A 22,405-nucleotide genomic window follows, 5' to 3' on the forward strand; every position below is an offset into this window, starting at 1 on the left:
CTGAAAGCAAATTAATTCAATCATGACATTTTTCCAGACTCAGACTTGGTTGTTGTTCACGCTGTTGTTGTTGTCTCTGCCTAACTTGCTGGCATTGCTTATTGTTGGCCAGCCAGTCTGTTTAGGGAGCCATTGGGCCTCTACCAGACATACAGAGGAGCTCAGCCTAGCCTTGAGGCACACCCTCTGAAAGACAAGGGAGGACAGGAGACAGTCATTGCTAGCCAGAGAAACACTTTCCAGGCATCTCCTCTGCAATGATCTCAAATAACTGCACTGCTCTAAAAAAAATTAATATTTCATTTATTTAATATATTATTTATAATATGCTTCCAGTAATCAGCTTTTCCAGGTATTGTCTTAGTACAGTCTCCCTGTCTGTTAATTGGACATGAGCGAGTGTGAGTGATGATGAAAGCCTTTTGTGGTGCTTGTACTTAGATGTCCCAGACTGGAGTCCCGGGGGGATCCAGAGATGGTGGCATGCTCCAAAGAGAGGGTAAAGCAGCTGTCCTGGTGGTTTAGTCCTCTGTGACAGCAAACAGTGTCTGTCAGGCACTGACCTGAGGGACTGGGCGCAAACAGGCACAGGCATGAACATACATGCACTTAATGTGCCTTCAGAAAGTAGTAAGACCCTTTCACTTTATCTACATTTTGTTGTGCTGTAGACATAATTCATAATATATTACATTAACCAATCACCCATAACATTATGACCACCTGTCTAATATTGTGTAGGTCCCCCTTTTTCCAAAAAAACAGCCCTGACCTGTCGAGGCATGGACTCCACTAGACCTCTGAAGGTGTGCTGTCTTATCTGGCACCAAGATGTTAACAGCATCCTTTAAGTCCTGTAAGTTGCGAGGTGGGGCCCCTATGGATCGGACTTGTTTGTCCAGCACCTCCCATAGATGCTCGATTGGATTGAGATCCGAAAATGTTGAGGCCAAGTCAACACCTTGAACTCATTGTTGTGTTCCTCAAACCATTCCTGAACCATTTTTGCTTTGTGGCAGGGCACATCATCCTGCTGAAAGAGGCCAATGCCATCAGGGAATACCGTTGCCATGAAAGGGTGCACATGGCCTGCAACAATGCTCAGGTAGGTGTAATGTGTCAAAGTAACATCCACATGAATGGCAGGACCCAAGGGTCCCAGCAGAACATTGCGCAAAGCATCACACTTCCTCCGCTGGCTTGCCTTCTTCCCATAGTGCATCCTGGTGCCATGTGTTCTCCAGGTAAGCGATGCACACACACCTGGCCATCCACGTGATGTAAAAGAAAATGTGATTCATCAGACCAGGCCACCTTCTTCCATTGCTATGTGGTCCAGTTCTGATGCTTAAATGTTAAATACGGCCTGCTTAAAGTCAGGGGCAACCTACCCATCTGCAGTTTTTAATTCCCTGTAAGCCCGATCCTAAATATTACAATAGGTACTAAATGTATGTGATCAATAATGTATGTAGTTCGATTTGGATAAGAATGTCAGCAAAAATATATATGTATGATGCTGTCTGTTGTTTTGTGAAGAACATCATTAGCCACCTGAAGGCTCAACTCATTGTCACATTCTTATTTATTTGGCCCTTCAAAAAAGTTACTTTTGTATCTATCCACTCTACTTGAAGTAAATTTCAGAACAGTTATGCTCTGTCTACCATAACGGGACCATTATGCGATCTTGCAGACAGTGATTAAGCTTTCATCTAACTTGCCAGAGTAGCTTGTTCTCTGTATGTAGAGCAGAGACTGGGCATAAAGAATAAAGATGTGCAAAAATTAATGGTGCAGAAGCTTCAAGAATCACTAGATCTTTTGATCTGATTGATGAGGGGGAAGGGAATTAAGTTTTAGCAGTGTGTGTGTAATCACATACCCTATGAAGCTACTAATTGAGCGGAGATGCATCCTGTGTACTTTGACCATATTTAAAATGTCTCTAGAACTTGATTAAGTCCAACTGTGACAAATGTAATTGATTGAACATTATTTAAAAAGGCACACACCATACCTGAAGGTCACCATACACTGACACTCTCCACCCAATCTGACAGAGCTTGAGTGAATCTGCAAGGAAGTACGGAAGAAACTGTCCAAATCCAGGTGTGCAAAGCTGGTAGAAACACACCAAAGAAGACTCACTGCCATGATCGCTTTCAAAGGCACTTCTAAAAAGTACTGTAGGAGTCTCAATATGTATGTAAATGGGATAGTCCATTTTCCATAAATTGGCAGAAATTGTGGTTTTGTTTAGCTTAATGCCCCTAACAAATGTACACCGATGTTCAGCCAAAACATTATGACCACTTACAGGTGAAGTGAATAACACTGATGCTCTCATTAGCATCTCCAAAAGTGCAGGCCTTCTGCAGTGGTCAGTACTTATCAAAAGTGTTCCAAGGAAGGAAAAGTGGTCTGCATAGCCGCAAACCAACCAGGGTGCCCTTGCTCACCCTTGTCCATAGCCAAAAGCGCCTACAATGGGCTCTTAACCAGATAACCGGGTTTAATACCTCTTCTCATGCAATATGTGACGTTAGTAATTTAGTGAGGAGTCAGCACACCTGTTGAATATCCCATCTGAAATATGACAGTCTTCTCTGGAAAATGTCAATTGCACTGGGATTTTATATTTAAATGAAATGGAAGAGTGCCCCCTACAGCCCTTTCAATACCACTTGAGGGTTGTGGGTTGCTATATTGCAAGTTTGAGAGTTTAAGATGCATTCCTGTAACATGATCTCTTTCCAGATAAAAATTCCACCCTTCCAAACCAGTCATTGGTTTAGAAAACATAATAAGAGTGACAAGCAATTCTAGCCTATTAAAATAGAGAGCAGGGCATCCCTCTCCCCAAATAACCTGCTGCACACCAGGACTTGATTTTGAATAAGATTGTGATTGGTGGTGATATGTCTTAGAAGTAAAATCACTTTTAGACAGGGTGAGATCACCTTTTAAGAAAAACATTTCACCTCTGCAGTTTCCATAGAATGATCATGTGGCAGGAGTGAATATTTAAGACATTCCAATGTACAGCTTAAGTTTCCCACATAAAACCTATTACCACAGTCCAACAGAAATATAAATGTACAATGAATCGACCAATCTCTTGGAGCAAAGCAATGACAAGCCCTTTTCCAGTAAAAGTAAATTGAATATTTAGTTTGTGTTGACACTCAACTTCTCACCCATACAAACTCCCAGATATGTGTAGATTATAAATTGTTGTATAAAATGGCCTTCTGAGGAATTCAAACTAATTGCACATATTTTGTTAAATGATGTCTTAACGCTTTGGCCAGACCAAATCCACCATGCGTATGTGTAAAAACGGAAGTTCAGTAATTTCCAATGAGATACAGCAGACATATAGCACTATGCGCACCATTTGTAGATGTATCGAATTTGGGGGGTTGCATGCATTGGATTTTTCCTACTCGTGCACCAAAACGTGTGCGTTTAATCAAACCGGAAACTGGAATTACATGAATATGTTTGTAAATATATTAAATATTAGTTGTAAAAAGTATGGCCTACATTATTATAACTGTAATGATTAAATCAAACAAAAAGCTGCCAAATACACTGATCTACATACACTCAAACTTCTGTAGCTTGTAATGGATGGGGAAAGGGAGAGGGAGAGAGGCTGGTTCCAATCACGGAGCAGGCGGTTTATAAGGGAGACAAACTCCCAGTAGGTGCCGTGGAGCTAGGTGCGTTCATGAGTGGTGGAGCGTGGAAGCGGGTCTACGCCGGCGGAGGACGTCACATAGCCAGAACAGAATTTGTAAGTAGCTAGCAAGTTATCCACAAAGTGGCAAACATACAAGCTGACAAACATAGAGTTGCTAGCATAACAAAACGTTCAGAACTTTTGTATAGCCAACAAGTTAAAAGTTACTGACCTGGTAGCTGAATATCCGATGAAATCTTCCTCCATGCATTATTTGTAGCATATACCCAGAAAGCAATTGCTGGCGCAATAATGTACAGCCAGCAGGCCACCAGCTTTTGCCGCTTTTCTCCTGATCTCAATTTGCATAAGCTAATTTGCATCTCAGGCGGCTTTCCACCAGCGGCCCGACTGCGTTACACTGGCGGCTAGCCGCTGAAAAGAGAGCGTGTGCTTTAGTCTGCTTTATCTGCTTGTGTTGCCATTTTCTTCCAGCAGAAATGCTATTGTACCCCTTTTATTCTTGTACTGATTATTTGATTTATTTTAATATTGTTAAATCTTAGTGTACAGCATTTTGGTCAACATTGGTAGTTTTTAAATAAAATAGACAGTATTGCTTGTGTAAAGGACTTTGTGTAGACGTGTACAGTAAACACAACTCGCCATTGCTTACCATAATATTTTCACGAACTAATGGCCATTTTTCACTACATGGTACCAGCTCAACTTGATCTATAGCCTCGACTTTTGCTTCATGTGGGACAGTTCTTTACTGTGTTTAAACACCGCCGTGTAGTAACGAATTGCGCATGTTTAAGGAAAGACCATATGGGCATCTTGAGCCATTTGGATTCCACGCTGTTGTACCGTGCAAACTAGAACATTCATTTTAGCGACTTGGTTCTTTCGTCAACTCTTGTTCAAAGTGTATAAGCTATATGCTCTGAATTGGACAATACAACATGTGGATTATCACATTGTTTTACTACAATTTGATGAACTCCCGAAACAAACGAAGATCAAGGATTTTTCTGACATCAGACTGAAAATTGTTGAACGCCGAGTCACCTACATCTATGGTGAGTTCTGCCCTATTATAAATTACTAGCGTTAAGTGTTGTTAGGTTACTGAGTAAGAACGTAATGAATGTTTTGTATTAAACAATGACTGTTTGCAATATTCTATTAACATAGCGAGAAAAAGAGTTAGAGAAACTGAGTTTGAAGCGTTGTCCTGAGATTAAATACTTACAGCAACCCTTGTTTATTCGTGTACTAACACGTTTGGTTGCTTACTATATTTAGTTTCTTCGTTTATCCTCAAGTTCGGATGTTTTGTGCTTCTTCGCATATCAACAGTTGAACAGGTATGGTAAAATCGTTAACTAACTTGTCTAAATCGTGTTTCTTAGTTTATCAACAAGTCAGAATTTTATAATATGTGCTTACTCCTTGTAATTTGTATCAACTGATACGTAACGTTGGCTAAATCGTGTTTCTTTGTGTAACGTTATCCACATCATGTGGGTAACGTTACTCTTGGTAGTAAATTTAGATTAGCTGGACCTGTTGTCTGTGTATCCACATTGTTCTTAGCTAGCCTGTGTGTGTCTTATGCTGCCGGTTTTTAAACTTATTTTCTAAACATTGCTTTCAGGTGATGACGTTTCCTGTAGTTTTGTTCCCGGAGGAGGAAGACTGTGGCAGCAGTTCCATGCAAGGTATGTGAATTACATGTTGATCTCGTAATTGCTGCAATGTTTACTTGGTTTCACCATATTTACCTGTTCGCCAACTTTTATGTTTATTTTTAGGATGGAGCAAGCACAGTACTCCAAGGCACCAGAGAGGTACTCCACGCCACCATGTAGAGGATGGCTACATAGGTAAGTGTGGGTTCATTCACTTAATCCAGATGCTTAACTTGTTATTAAAGCATGTTGCTTCCAATTTTATTTGTCAATTTCAGTTTATTTTTAAGGGCAAGAAGGCAGAGGTAGGGGGAAGTTTTAGCTCTGCACATGAAGGTAAAAATGAACATTTTGGTGGACACTGCAATTTGAGTTCTGATTGTAAAATAACCAGATATTTAGGACTGAATAATTAACTGTCTGTCTTTACTTTCAGAACATTTGGAGAAGATCAAGTGGCTGGCTGACTGAAGAGAGGGTCCACCTGGCTCAACAATCAGGTAAAACAAGACTATAGTTACGCTAGCATCTTGTCATAATGAAACAGCATTTGTCTGAACATGAGCCCTTTACTGAAATGCAATATTGTGCAGCCTTTCTGAAATTACATGTATATGGCAGTTTTGTTTATTTCACTATCAAGTTATTGACATTTCATTGTGCTTTTTAGCTTCTGATAAACGTCTGACTGAAAAGAATGTCAAGCCGAGGGCACAGCTGGCTCTACAATCAGGTAAAAACAAGATTATAGTTGCGCTAGCATGTTTTCTTCATGAAACATTTCATTTGTCTTGAATGTCATGCAATTCTCAAAATCATGTCAGACCATTTAAGTACAATATCTGATTACTGTATTACAGGAGCCATAAGGAAGAATCTTTCTAATCGGGATGCCACTGACGAGGCTGTCCAGAACCAGGTCCCCAGGTACCAGAAAGGAGCAGCTGACCGTGCAGGTGGGAGATGTCGCGGCGGTACAAGGGACCTGCCGTGAATATGAATGACATCTCCAGCACAACCAATATTGCTGCTAAGCTGCACTACTGTAGCCTATTTCTTTTGTTAACATTTTTTTACTGCTGCTATGTACAGTGTTATATGATTGCATTATCCTCTTAATATATTTATAGCTCTGTGAATGTTCTTAATTCTGACTAGTTGTAGTGTTATGCCACCATTCATAAGCTTATATCACTGATGTATCTGATATTCAATAACTATTGATTGCTGCTAGGTCATGCTTATGTATATTACTGCCATTCTAGCCCGTGTTTATTTTGTATTGTATTATGTTTATTTTGTTCTTTCAAATTAAAATACTGTACTTTTACTATCTTTTGCTGGACACGTTTTCTTGCACTATTTGATTTGGTAACATTTTTGTTTATTTTGTATGCTTGCTGTATAATGCATGTTTTTTTTGTATGCGTTTTGCACTATTTGAAATAAATTGTTTAGATTTTATTCAGTTCATTGTCATTTGTTATATGACCAAAATTATTATAAAGGATTATTATAAATAAAACCTAATATTGGGGCGTGAGGCATCCCGCTGGGTTTATTGCATAAAAGCGTATAGCCGCCGTCGGGCCGCTGGTGAGCCGCTGATCAGGGTACTGTTAGAAGGCATTGTCATGAAGGCGGCCCGACTGCGACGCGCGCTATAAAAAAAAGCGGCTGCCGCCGATGGCCCGCTTGACGAACGCTTTGCAGAAACGCTCGACGGATGCAGCGACAAAATGTTAGTGGGCCACCGGCATTTTGCTTGCTGGGTATGTCTCTATAAATATGATGTGACAAATCAAAAAGGGCAGGAGAACCGGGAGACTGCACATATCAGCCTCTATTTATAGATGCGTCGTAAATTTTTTTTTTTATAGCGATATAGAAAGGCATCACAATTGGCGGATCAGGTCTGGCCGAGACGTAAAGCTGTCAAAAAAACATCCATGTTGCGGACTGACAGACCTGAAACCTGATTCCATACCACTCAAAATACTTTTTACCTGGAGGTAGGCCTTAAGGTGTTCATTGAGTAGGGATTCTAATACTTCTATTGTGAGCAACCACAATACTTTTATTGATGGCAGCCACTTTGTTTTCTCTTCCCACAGTCAATGAAGGTGGCAGCGTTGCCGCTTGTCAGTGTGAAAGCTCCTTAAGACAGAGAAGGAAGAGAATGAAATGCTATAAAAGGAGTGCTCAGAAATGTCAGATTGGGTTGAAACTATCAAATTATCCACAACGGCAATACATTGGAGGTTTAGTATTCTACTCCCATCTTTCAGAGCATGGCCACAGCCAGATCCCAAATGCATTTAATAAACATCAAATCATCAGCTGAATCACATCTTTCTCGACAACACATTCCATTTCCTTAAGGTTGCAGTTAGTTAATCTGATAACGAAAGGTTGCATGTGCCCTTAGACTGTTGCTTGAAAAGGGCATACTTGTTCCATACATCCTGGAATACTTTGGAGAAATAATAAAAGGCTAATTCAACATCAGGGAGGAGTTCAGCTTTATTCCAGGCAATGTAAAAAGCCCTCAATGTCAAACTGCTGCTTTCTTTTCATGATGGCAGTTTCCTTTCATGAGGATCTGTGGAGGTAATTACAGAATTCTAAACACTGTTATGGAAATTTTGAACTAAGGTACATTTGAGAAATGTCTCTTTCTATTGCCTGGTATGTAAATGTTTACTTTGATTGTGACACACGTGTCTGTATAATATCAGAGGATTATTAGGTACTTTGACCATGTTCTCCTGCATAGACCAAGAAGAGTGTCAGTCCTTTTGTTCCTTAGGAATGTGGTCATTGGGGGGAAGTAGGAGCAATTGGCTTGTTTAGCTAAACACAACAGTAAACATTATGGCAGGAAGGATAAGGTGGGGGGGACAGCCCTCCCTTTTGGTAAAACCTATGTGACACAAGACAGATGGGCAGCATCTTACCACTCCCCTTTTCCTCTATAAATACGAACTGTTCATGTATTAATTTAGAGACTCCTCGGATGATTATGTTTGTAAGCGTTTGACGCGTCTCTCTATTTGCAAATTAACTATTAAATTGTGAAAGATAATTTTGTCTCTGTTCTTACTCCTTGCCATCACAACACCCAGTTAAAAACAAGTATTTCGACAATGACATGCCTTTTGGCTCTGTATTCCTTTGGATTCAAAGCACATGAAATATGTATTAAAAGTGCAGATGGTCATTTTTTTTATTTAAGTGTCCATATTGCATTAACCATTAACAGATTACAGCACATTTTGTACATAGACCCCCCTTTAGTACTTGATCATATCCATTGTATACAAGCATTGCCTGAAGTCTGCAACCCAAAGATCACACCAAACAATTGGTATCTTCACTGGCAATGTTCCTGCTTGTTTCAGAGACTTTCTGCCATCAGTCTTGTCTACATGCTGAAGCAAGCTCAATTGTGAATTCAATCAAAAACATAAAAAAATATTGGCACTGAAAAACCCTTTGATAGCAATGTCAATGTGTTTGTGGTCATTGTTCTGCAGGTATAATGAAGCGCTGTCAGGACTTTAGATGCATTTATTTGTATCTGAGCAGACCAGATGTTTTAGCAGAATGTATCCTGCTGTTGCTGTCAGCATTCACATTTTCGGTGTAGGTAAGTGAGACAGTTCCAGTGGCAGCTGTCATGTATTCAATCTGGTCTATAGGTGAGCATAAAGACTATAAATGCAATAATTAATGAAAGCACCTTTTATGGTTTAGTGGAACGCACTATGCAAATAATCCCCTATATTGAAAGGTCTGTTCAGGCTATTCTTCTTGAATATTTAAACATTGGTAACAATGCACTCTTTAGAATTACCCAACTAACTTTCCGTTCTACAGTGCATAATAACAGTGTTCCACAAAACGTCCTACATACTCAGTCCTGTTTGCCTTGCTTTGTTCTACATGTCTAGTCTTTGGGGTTTGACTATTTCTCTCCTAAACCTCGTTCTGGGTGTAGCAGGTAGATCCAGATTGGGTGTTTTTGGTGACGCGGCATGTTCGGGTTCACTCATAGAAAGAAGGTGATGTCTATTTCTGTGGACCATCCCGTCCGGAACTTCCACCACATAGGAGCGCAGCATTGATTGTTCTCTCAACACTTTTCCAGTTAATTTTGCATTGGTCGACCACACTTTTTCTCCATGTGGGAGCCTGCTGAGGTTGCTGACTCTGTGGTGCCAGCTGAAGTGCTGCTGATCTGCACAACTTGTGATGGCAATTCCATCAATCAGAACTCTTTAATGAGGAAGTACATAGACGAAATTATCTTGGCACAATGTAACAATTTTATTAATTATTTGCAAATAAGAGAGACGCGTTAAACGCTTACAAACATAATCGTCCGAGGAGTCTCTAACTCAATACAGGTCAGTCAACAGTATTTAAAGAGAGAAAAAGGGGTGTGGTAAAATCCTGCACAACTGACCCAACTCAACTGGACACATTCCCTTTGTTCTATTACAACCTAAGCTTCACACAAAGGACAAGCTCTCCTTCCCCCCATAGGTAACTTCTTCAATTCTAAGAGTTCCAACCGAACCCGAACAGAGAATAGATGCCCTGATGAGTTATACAGATGCGCAGATTAATGAATAACCATTTAATCTGCTGATACCAGTCAATGATGCCCCCTAGGCAAATACCAGATCCCCCCACATTCCTTTTCTAATTTGAACAAGGGTACTCAGTCCTTTAATCAGTGAGAATACATTGGTTATAGAAATTTCCACAACAACCTCCTCACCCTTTCTGTATTGCTGACAACCATGTTGTCTGGGAGTGCTTGGTCCAGTAGTGATGGAAGTGTCGGCATCGTGGTGAGCCTCCCACATGGAGGCTCATTAGGAGCTGTGCCGCACTAAAACCATACTGGGTCTTTGGCCTTCTTAAGGAGGTTCTTCCCTGTCTGAACAGCACTTTTGGCCTTTCCGTTGCTTTGCAGAAACCTTGGACTGCTGGTAACATGGCAAAATCCAGAAGTAGTTAATATAGGGCGGCACCTGTCACCTTTGATGATTGATTGACCGGTAGGTGGGACGTCCGGTCTGGAGGCCAGACTTCTGGTATGGTAGGTGAGACGTACTGTGTGATGTATTTTAGGCCGAAGAATGAAATATGGCATGGGGGGTGTGTGGTTTGTAATTGATGGTGGCTTTGATGTTTAACAATAGGGCTCCATGTTAAATTCCCCAGACATTCGATGTTAAGATAAGCAATTATAAGTTTGCTGTTTAACAACTGGGTGCCAGAGTTTGGGGATGTTTAATCCCACAGGCAATTGATATTATGATGCTTCGTGTAAAACGACCTACATCTTATGGGCGCTTATGAGAACTGATATAGGCACATACCCATACGTAAATCAAAGTGACCAGACTGATCGTCTCTGAGTTTCCGTGTTGCTACACTGTCCCTTGTCTTCTGGACTTGACTGATGAGGAGCATTAAGGATAATGTAGGATGTGAAACATATGATCTTTTAAATGTTTGGCTTGTGACGAAAGATTAGCTACCTTTTTTCTAAAAACTTCCAGCATATCATAATCATGGAGGATTTCATATGTTTAGATTATTTAGAGTCAGATTATTTAAATAAAGATTTTTTATTTATCACTAAGCTTACATTCCCTTGCACTAATTTCCCTAGCTGTCCTCCAGTAACTTTCTAGTGTTAAACCGTTCCAACCACTCTGCCATTTTACCCTCTCCCTACACGTTTAGTTCAAATCTATCAACTACACCAGGAAATGTTAGCACAGGAGTGGAAGTTGTAAGACGAGCGAACTGGTGAATACATTTTCAACCCTGAGATACCAGAAGATACCATTTACTACAACCCGTAAAACCCTGGTGCTTATGTGGGTAGAGAGGGTGTGAAAAGAGTGTACTTCAACACATGTGTGCTGATGTGAATCAAGATTTGGTTCTGGGTTACAATCATAGCTACCACAGGTTTATTAAGATGAAACCTGTTGAGGTTTGTAAAGAAAATGTTAGACTAGTTCTCAAGAACGTGTATGGTACAACAATAATGAGAAATGGTAATCAAAGTTACAAGTTTCTGAGTTGAGGATACTGTTAGACTCTCAAAGTTGAGAGGGGTGTTTACCAAGGGTTATGAAAAATGGTACACAGATGAATATTTTACAATAACAATGCATTCCTAGGTTGCCTCTTGTATATAAAGTAAAAGTTTACAATGGTGATTTGATCATTGGGAACTTTTATGAACAGGAATTACTGAAAATAATCGTGTCTACGTATAAAACTTTTAAAGTGGAAGCAGTTCTGGATGATAAAGTACAGAAAGGGAAGAAGATGAGTCTTGTGAAATGACTTGGTTGGCCTGAGAAATTCAAAAGTTGGCTAGCATCAGAACAAGTCCTAGAACTGCAAAGAGGATACAATCACTAGGATTTGCTGGACCAAGTCATTTACAGTAACTGCAATCAGCATGGGTGACAACGGTTTCTACATAATGCTGCCTAGTAACTCGTCGAGGCATATCTATCCAAAGAATTCAAAACAACATTTGGGAGATTTGAAAGGTGATTAGGAAGTGACTTTGATAGAATTCCAATACCCTTCCGCATATGTGGAAGACATTTACATGAGGTGAAAACACATTTGAACTACATTACTTGAAACATGACAACCTGGAAATATGAACTCACTATTGGTTATTAGGTCATAGGAAAACTGGTGGCAGAGATCAAAAACATTTTAAAACCAAATGGCGTATGGGTGGGGTATGAGGAATTTTCTAAACGGCCATCCAGAAAAGCATGGTTTCTCAATCGCAAAATCACATTTATTGCTGGAAATTGAAGATTACGTTGACCTGAACAATACTTTGCTGTACCTACACGTAAAAGTCACTAAAACAGATGTGGATGTCTCCTTGGGTGATCATTTAATTAGTCAGAGTAGCAACACATACTGCTACAGAGCTGTTAGAGAGAGCATTCTGAATTATGGAAGTGATACTTTAAAGACACAATTTTCAGTTGGTTTGTGTATCAAGGACACCAAAGGTCACGTGGATGTTACCTTGCAGGAGACAACAAAGTACTAATGAAAAGGGCTGCCTATTCAGCGAGTAGCACAAGACTCGAAACAATCATCCCTGTTCATAGTGATAAACAGTGTGTACATAAAGGGGTCAGGGGATGTGCGTTATTGTCTCCATGTATTATCTGCATCACTACTTGTCAAGAAAGTGACTGTATCACCAGCCGTGAAACTAGGACATGCAAAATCGCTACTTTTGACCAATTGAAAGGGTTTGCATGAAGACTTTTAGTTTACCCGCAGGGAGTCATGTTTCTAACCAGGAACAACTATTTTAAGGCCCCTTAACAAAATCATTGTCATTGGATTGGTAGACAATGACAGTTTTATAGGAAGTTATACAAAAACATATATTTAATTTCAAACATAATAATTTTGAGTTTATGGCTAGATTTTAACTTTACAAGTAAAGTTACTGGGGCTTGCTTTAACACTTTCAAATAAATTTTTGGCTGGTACATTGATACAGCCAACTTTAAACAATCATACAATTATAAAGTATGAAAAGCAGCAAAAAAATCCTGATGGTATGGTTATGCCAGTCGCAGTATTTTAAGTTTGGTTAGATATATTTTTGGAATCTTTTCAGATTTCAATAGCTGAGAAGTAAAAGAATATATGAATGTCTTGTACTTATTGTCTATCTGGCTGTGAAAGGGGGTTAAACTGCAGAATTTTGGGAAGTATTGCTAAAAACATGTTGCTATGGTTACTGCGGTTGCAATATCTCAAGTTTGGTATTAGATATTTTCATAATTCATTCTGATTCAAATAGCTGAGAAGTAGACAAAGATATGAGATGCTCCAACGTTTTGTCTCTGATTTGCAAAGTGGTCCAAAATTGCAGATATTTGTAAAAAGTGAAATTTAAATCCATTTCTTGAATCGCTGTTACTTTTGTTCTGAATAATATATATTTTTTAATTTTTTCAGATTACAATAGGTATGTCAAGACACTCACAATCTCTAAAAATGACTTCTCAAAAAGGCATTAGAATTTTGAAGTGTAAACCATGGACTTTTCAGAATTCAGAAGAAATCTCATTCAAGTCAATTAAGTTACGTGTTTAATAAAAGTTAAATATTTGTAAAAATTATAATAGATATCAAAAAGTTGTATGCAAGCAACTTAATCCGGACCAGTCCACACATTTTAAAGTTTGAACAACATTTTTCAAACAAAAAATCTTGAATGCTGTAGGAGGAGTAGTGTTCCAAAGAATAATTATAATAACTGGATTTTGATTTTACAAGTAAAGTTACTGGGTGTAAGGTAGTTTTGTTTGGTTTTGGTTTGTGAATGTAGCCTCTTGTTTGGTTTTTGCCTTTTTGTTCTTCTATGCAGCCTGTCTTTGTCTTCATTGTTTACACCTGTGTGTTGTTTGCTTCCTTGTTGTGTCTCTATTTAAGTTCCTCCAAGAAACAAGTGTTTCTTGTTGGTTATTGAATGTCGTCAGTGTCGTCTATGTCTATCTGTTTCTGTCTTTTAGAGCCTCTTGTGTTTTCTATGTCAGTTTATAAAAACAAACTTTTATTTTTGGAAACCTCTGTGCATGTGTCCTGATTCCCAGCCAAGTCATGACATTTGGGCTTGCTTCTATGATTTCAAAGTAAGTTTTAGCTGGTTCGTTGGTACAGCAAACTTTGAACAATTATGCATTTTGAAAGTATGAAAAGTATTTGAAAGCTGATATGCATGTTTGCGTAAAAGTAAAATCCTGTTGGCATGGTTACTTCAGTCGCAGGATCTTATGTTTGCTAAAATACTTTCTATTCAATGTTTTCTTATTTGAATATGTGAGAATTGTAGTTACATATAAGTACGTCTATGTCTGTGTATTTGTTTCAGAAAGTATATTCCATTGGAGCTGTTTTTGAAAATATGCAAAAATCCTGTTTCTGTGGTTACTCTAGTCAGAATATCTTGAGTTTGGTCAAATACTTTTTAGCATTTTTTTTTAGATATGAACAGTTGGGATGAATAGCTCCTTTTATGTAAATCCATGTTGGGTTATCTGATTTTGGAAGTACACTTGAGTTTCTGAACAAATTACCTCCTCCGAAGTGTGTTAAACAACTACTTTTTGGGAAAGATTACCAATGCTTAAAAACATGTTGCTATGGTTACTTGCAGTTGCAATATCTTGAGTTTGGTAAGAGACTTTTAAAGATGGAAATAGCTGAGAAGTAGAGGAATATAAGAAATATAAGAAACTGAGTCATCAAACTATATAGAAGTATAAAAAATTATGAATTACATAATTTGTTTGTCTTAAATGGTTAATGAATTTGAAAAATACAAGAATGTGTATTTAAGGTTTTATCATACGAAAAGAGAACTAAATATATAGTAGACAGCACGATTCTTTTAAGAACACAGGCTATAGTATTTTAATTGGTTTATGAGGCCCCTAAAAATTTTAACAATTTGAATTACTCAACACTTCAATTATTCAAAGGTAAATCCTTTAGTATTTAGTTTTCATTTTGATGATGTACAAGGTAAAAGTATCGACAAGTTTGGGACAATCAAAGTATATGCTCATGAATAGTCTACATAGGCCTAAAGCACGGTTGCTTGATAAACACAATACATTTCAAAGAATGAATAACACATACAGTGGGGAGACCAAGTATTTGTATACACTGCCGATTTTGCAGGTTTTCCTACTTACAAAGCATGTAGAGGTCTTTAATTTTTATCATCGGTACACTTCAACTGTGAGAGACAGAATCTAAAACAAAAATTCCAAAATCACATTGTATGATTTTTAAATAATTTATTTGCACCGTATTGAGGGGAGGATGGATGGGGCCATGTATCGCGAGATCTTGGCCAACAACCTCCTTCCCTCAGTAAGAGCATTGAAGATGGGTCGTGGCTGCGTCTTCCAGCATGACAACGACCCGAAACACACAGCCAGGGCAACTAAGGAGTGGCTCTGTAAGAAGCATCTCAAGGTCCTCCAGACCTGAACCCAATAGAAAATATTTGGAGGGAGCTGAAAGTCCTTATTGCCCAGCGACAGCCCCGAAACCTGAAGGATCTGGAGAAGTTCTGTATGGAGGAGTGGGCCAAAATCCCTGCTGCAGTGTGTGCAAACCTGGTCAAGAACTACAGGAAACGTATGATCTCTGTAATTGCAAACAAAGGTTTCTGTTTATTAAGTTCTGCTTTTCTGATGTATGAAATACCTATGTCATGCAATAAAATGCAAATTAATTACTTAAAAATCATACAATGTGATTTTCTGGATTTTTGTTTTAGATTCAGTCACTCACAGTTGAAGTGTACCTATGATAGAAATTACGGACTTTTACATGCTTCGTAAGTGGGAAAACCTGCAAAATCGGCAGTGTATCAAATACTTGTTCTCCCCACTGTAGAATACAGCCTATTCATAGAAATAAAATGTATAAAGTTGATTACATTTTTTTTTACCCAAATCGTGCCGTCTCTTCGAGATTCCTATCTCACAGTGGCATTTGGGGTCACCGTTGTTTTTTTGTTTTCTTTTTTTTGCGAGGAGGCTCAGGCATTGGCGGTGGTGGTTTTCAATATCTGAATCAGATGATGCCCCGGCATCCGACTCGTCGATTTCAGGGTCTATTTCTGATCCTCCATCTGATCCTCATCTAAATCTTGCAGCATCTGCAATGTTGTCAGGGCGTCAAATCGTTGGGTTTGGTTTGCCATTGTCAACTAAACACTGTACATTTTCTGAGTTGTGTCTGACTTACTGAGTTCAGATTATATACACTTTTTACCCTCATTGCACCTCAGTCACAGGTATGTCTGATTTGATCAGGGGGTTATCGCCATTCATTCACTGACATCACTGCTATTCGCTTGCTATTCATTATATTCCATTAGACTACGTTCCAGAGGTAGACATGTACGTGTAACAACTGAAAAATAATGTAAACAATATGAATGCAATTTCTTAATCCTCAGTAAAATAAGCAGAGAAAATTCAGAGAGAATATGATGTGTGCGATTTAGTTTCTCTTTTTTTCCTAAAATAAAAACAGTAACTTTTAACATCGTTCTTGAATTAGTTAGTTGTGACTGCTAAGCAATATCCTTGGTATTTCATTTAGTGAATAATTATTTAGCCTAATATATTTCTAGGATCTTAATCTTCAGTGAAATAAGCAGAGAAAATGCAACGAGAGTCAATAGGATGTGTGTGATTTAGTTTCTCTTTTTCAACTAAAATAAAAACAGTAACTTGTAATATCTTTCTTGAATTCGTGATTTGTGACTGCTAAGCAATATCCTTGGTATTTCGTTTAGTGAAAACTTTTTTTTAGGATAATACATTTGTAGATTTACATTTGATGAATTAGCCAACACAATAAGCTGAATCTCCTATTGAAAAACTGTAATTTGTGATAAATAACCTATATTGTCTGTATTATGTTTCAATAATAGCCTAATTAAGCCATTTAGCAAGTTATTCAAATTCAACCAAGGTCTGTTCATCCTTCTGGGAGAATAGCGCATTCATCCATTGACGTCAGGCATTCAGTGAGGGGTGATTAGTACCTGGGTCCCATTTGGGTACCAACGCTAAGTGGCGTGGGCTGTTTGCGGATTAAGTAGGAAAAGGGTAAAAAAAAAACGCTAAATAGTCTCTAAATTGTTTTCTGTTCATCAGTTTAGAATTCAGACAACAGAACAATGTAATGTATGCCTATTTAGGAAAAGTAATGGAAGAAGGAGGGTGTAGCTTTCATAATAGCAGTTTTATTTTATTTACAAACTCCAATGCCAATTTGGCGCAGGCATTTGGTTGTTCTAGTGTTAATAATACACAGATGACAATATCGTATTCACTAGCCAAAACTGAAGTTGTATTTTTCCGGAAACTCTATAGACAAATGCATTTGCTTAAACAAGGAGACTGGACCTATGCACTGGCGTTAAAATTAACTTGTTAGCCCCACTAGAACCCCCACACAGGGTTGCCAGATTTTATTAACTGGATACCATGAAATCACAGTCTAAATACAGCACAATCCACTGAAATCCCACCCAAATTCAAATTTGCTAGAAAAACATATCTACACAGTGTGATAAAACCAGTTCAACACATTACTATAGACATGGAAAATATTGCAACGCACAGACCATGGCATATATACTCAAATATATGTCAAATTTGGAATACTTATAAATAAATAGGCCTATTTTCCCGACAACAAAATAGGCCTATTGGTCAACTAATTTCAGTTAAGGAACAAATTAACCGGTCAATGTCTTCATGGATTTTTTGTTGTTAATACATTGAAATTATGGTATATAACGTATTCAATAAAAACATCCTTACCTTTTTATGATGGATCAACAGGTGTTCTTTTGAACTTGTTTGATAAGCTATGTACAATCACAAAGCAAATTAGCGGGCTAATACATCAATGAATCAAACCTCCCCAACAATAGTTTGAATGATGCCGAATGACCACCCGTTCTTGCTCAGGCCTGAGCGAATAGTAATTCGACTGGAGAGGAGCGGTAGTCCCATGTGATTTCTCGTATCATCTTGTAGTGACACCTGAGAAGAAGCTCTCTCCACATGCGCGTTTGATATGGGCCAAGTGAGCAACCATATGGCACCCAAAGATAAACAATGTTTTCCATCAGCATCTTTGAACGCCTCAACTTCCAGCCATTAAGCATCAATGGTCTGATCACTTGAAAAGCCTGCTGATGTTACCAGCCTCCACTGAGACTCAAGGCTGTCAAAAAAACTAATTAGGCAAATCTCTTACTCTTGGCTTTTTAATTGTACACATCACTGACTTCGGGCATAAGAGCTCCAGTATCCGCAGCATTTCCATCGAAATGGAAGAGTACTTCTTTCAAAAAATCTAAACTGGTTGTTGTAATTATGATTTCAGGGGTCATATTGCTAGCTTCTAGTTGATTTTGAAATGTGGTGCCCAGATCTGCATCCTGTGCTGACCGGTAAATGCTTTAGGATTTTAGGTCCAGTGCCCTTTGTTAACAACTCTTTTTAATGTGGATATGTACAGTCTCTCCAGATCCTTAAACACACCCAGCAAGTCACCTTTTTCTAGCTGAAAGTACTTATTCACTGTTTTTATTTCCATTAAGATGGGTCTGAGAAAGTGCACGTAGATGACATTGGCTTTATCGTTGTACATCTCACTCCAAATCCGGGCAGAATAGCAATGTTCTGCATTTGACGCTAAATTGAAGTGGAGTTTAAGTGTCTTTTTGTTCCAGAATTCGATTAATGCAGTCTGCCATTACTAGCCAACGAGTAGAGCTGGGTGAAATCATTTTGAGTGTGCACCCTCCATTGTATAAGGTCTCGTAAATATTATCGTATTCGCACTGGCGCTTGCTTGAATGGGCAAACCAATTGTAAGCCTTTCTGATCATATACTCAATGCGGCTAGGGAGAAGTTGCATTGCCTTTTTTGCAACTATGTCGAGTGAGTGGCAAACACATTGAATAAGAATGGAGATTAGGTTGCTTTTGTTTCAGTAAGGTGAAAAATGAATGGTGTTTTCCAACCATGACACTTCCCCATCTGTTGCAATCCCTACCAGGTTTTTCATCTGCAAGCCACTTCCTCCCAAAAGGCAATGATTGCATCAACTATGCTATTAGCATTAAATCCAAAAAGCACCACAAGCCCAAGATAAGTGCTGACAAACTTATTGTGTTTCTTAGACATCGATCGTTTCATCGGAATAAAGGGAATAGGGAGACTCATTGATGTTTTCTCCCAAGTGTTCACTGAAATGTGGCGCCAGCACAGACTTAATTGCTGTGCACTTTGTTCTACACATGTTAAATGCGCCAAACTCATCCTGTAATATATCTGACAAGTCTTCCACAGCATTGATGGAAGTGTGGCAGGCGACATACACTGAACAAAATTATAAACGCAACCTCCCATTTATCATAAGCTGAACTCAAAGATCTAAGACTCTCTATATATACACAAAGGCTTATTTCTCTCAAATATTGTTCACAAATCTGTCTAAATCTGTATAAGTGAGCACTTCTCCTTTACAGAGATAATCCATCCACCTCACAGGTGTGGCATTTCTAGATGCTGATTTGACAGAATGATTATTGCACTGGTGTGCTTTAGGCTGGCCAAAATAAAAGGCCACTCTAAAATGTGCAGTTCCATCTCACAGCACAATGCCACAGATGTCGCAAGTTTGGTGGGAGCATGCAATTGGCATGCTGAGTGCAGGAATGTCCAGAGCTGTTCCCTCGAGTTTGGTAAGAGAAATGTTCATGTTTATTTCTGATTTGAATAAGTTAGAAGTATAGGTACATTTAAGTAAATGCATGTTCGTGCATCTGTTTCAGAAAGTACTTTCCATTGGAGCTGTTTTTGAAAAACAAGAGAAAATCCTGTTGTAATGGATACATCGGTTGAGGTAGCTTGAGTTTGGTAAGAGATTTAAAAAATGTTTTCTCTTTTTTTTTCTCTTTCTCTGACTTGCTGGAAAAGTGGGTTAAACGGCAGCTGTTTGGGAAATACTACAAAAAATTGCTATGGTTACTGCGCTTGCAATATCTCAAGTTTGGTAAGGGATATTCTCATAACTTGGCTTAAGCTGTGTTCTTTATAAAGTACTTTCCATTGGAGCTGTTTTTGAAAAGGAGGGAAAAAATTCTGTTGTCAAGGTTACTCCGGTTGAAGTAACTTGAGTTTGGTAAGACATTAAAAAAATGTTTGCTGCGCAAGCCCCAATAATAATAAGTAAAGCACCGAAAAAAATTAAGAGACCACTACACCCTTTTCTTTCCTTTCCAAAAAAGCTGAAAAGGAAGGTTGAGTGAAGAACAGAAGGGTTAAAATTAAGAGACCTCTGCAAATTGAATGCTTCTGTTCCTCACTCAAAACTTTCCTTTTCAACTTTTTTGGAGGGTGCAGTGGTTGCTTAATTGTTTCTGGAGCTGTATGTCGAATAACTAACCTGTAACCAGTAATTAGCAAACAATTCCAACCAGATTATACATCGGGATCAGCAGTGCATGAATTTTGACCAATTGGCCTTAGCTTCGGGGAAAAACAGAAAGGATCAAGCCATGGCTACTGACCATTCTGACTTACACGGCTGCGCTCTTTATGCATTCAACTGTGCACCAGACGAGGAATGCTGTCAGCACCTATCCCTGATTAAGTTTGGGAATGTCTGACTTGAGATGAGGTTCAGTCAACACTACCCCAACGATTAATTTGGTTATGAATTTGTTTTACTCCATAATCGAAGTGTTACAGCCCCTCTTCAATTGTGTTTTTTCTGGTGTATGTCTGTCATGGTAATGAGCTAGGGGGCATGATGTCAGCTCCAGGGTGATGCCGGTGCCCAGCTGTTCGCCGTCAGCAATCACACCTGTTCCTGGTTCACCAATCACCCACTGCTTTTAGGAGGAGTCCTGATGTCCCGTTCCTACCGGATCGTTAAGGCTCATTTGTATGTTGGCGCTCGTCCAGCCACTGTACTTACCTATTAGTCTGTCCTGCCATGTTCTGTTTGCCTTGCCGCTTTTGTGTTCTCACCCCATTCTTCTGTTCTGCCTCAGGATTACCTTCTCATCTTTCACTCACCTGGTTACTCTCCTGGAGACACTAACACCGAAGCCAGATCAGTCCACCACGCTGTGACCAACACCCACCTCCACGCTCTCTTGGGATTCCAGAACCGTCGTCACCCCACCATCCAGACCTGCTCTCCTTTTTTCCTCATTCTGACCTGTACCCTGACAATAAACAGTGCCTCCTTCCCATTGGTTGTGTCCGGTCTGCTTTTGGGTTCCGACCCGATCCAAGTGTCCAACCGGAGGCAAGTCGTGGTTAACTACTATTAAGAAACATTACCAAATCTGATGAGAAAGTAATACTGCAGAGTTGACCTGCAAGATGAACCAATTTTCATCTAGGACTAATTTCTATGGTGTGCTGGCATGTGGACAACTACCTGGTGGACATGTCTGAGATGTTGAATCAATGATGATTAATACACACCCGAATGACCGCCCCGGAGGACATTGGCTGGCTATTTACATCACAGATGACCACATTGGAAGGTGTTATGTTATGAGTTTTGGAAACTCTTCCCAAGTCAATCAAGGCATTTCTGCAAACCTGTGAGTATGGAATACAGCACAAGTGTAGTGCAATGAGGTTTTATAGTTAATAAAACCACTAGTGGGGAGCCTGGGGATAAGAGGAGAGATTGAAGGTCAGGGGAAGGAGAATCAAGTTCCAGCTGGCATGACATGTGATGTTCCAAACAAAAGCTTCTACATGGTGTTGCTTCTACATGGTGTCAGGAGACATGAACCTGTGAGTAGATCTCAGAAAAAGTTTTTCCTGAAGTTGTGAAACAGGATTCTTATTTGATGTGCTCCTGCTGTCTGCTAGTGAACAACAGCGTACCCTGCTAGCTGACATCCGATAGCTAATAGCCTTGATAACGGAGGGGGAGAAATAAGAGGGAAACAAAATGGATCAGGTTTTCTCATTGACATCTCTAGGCAGTTTTAATTTTGGGCACAGTGGTTTAGACGCTTTGAGAGGTTAAGACTGGCATCAGGATTAGCTGACAGAGCATGAGTACCAAGTTAACTCGCTTCTCTACATAATGGGCAACAAAGCAGACGATATCCTGAACATTCTACCATTGACGGTAAGCGAGAAAAAGTGCTATGCAGATGTTACAAAGGCGTTCGGGGAACATTTTGTAGGGAAACATAACATATACGAATGTGCAACATTCAATAGGAGGCACCAACTACCGGGAGAGTTGGCAGAGCGTTTCATTCTCATGGGTGGAAGCAGTGCCCTAACAAAGAAGCGGAGTGTAGGAAATGTCTGAAAAAGGGACATTTTGCAGCTGTCAGCAGGT

General features: G+C 39.3%; 1 long non-coding RNA gene across 2 annotated transcripts; it reads left to right on the plus strand.

Annotated features, from left to right (window-relative positions):
- Positions 1–3,750: 3,750 nt before the first annotated feature.
- Positions 3,751–21,221, plus strand: LOC117593424. 2 transcript variants are annotated; one of them, XR_004574820.1, is made up of 4 exons: positions 3,751–3,802; positions 19,857–19,941; positions 20,829–20,971; positions 21,081–21,221. It is a non-coding gene; the product is annotated as an uncharacterized LOC117593424 (long non-coding RNA). The 2 variants fall into 2 exon arrangements; XR_004574819.1 differs by lacking the exon at positions 3,751–3,802 and adding an exon at positions 19,574–19,766.
- The last annotated feature ends 1,184 nt before the right edge of the window (positions 21,222–22,405 follow it).

The sequence above is a fragment of the Esox lucius genome, chromosome 19 (genome assembly GCF_011004845.1).
Source record: "Esox lucius isolate fEsoLuc1 chromosome 19, fEsoLuc1.pri, whole genome shotgun sequence".
Taxonomy (NCBI): Eukaryota; Metazoa; Chordata; class Actinopteri; order Esociformes; family Esocidae; genus Esox; species Esox lucius.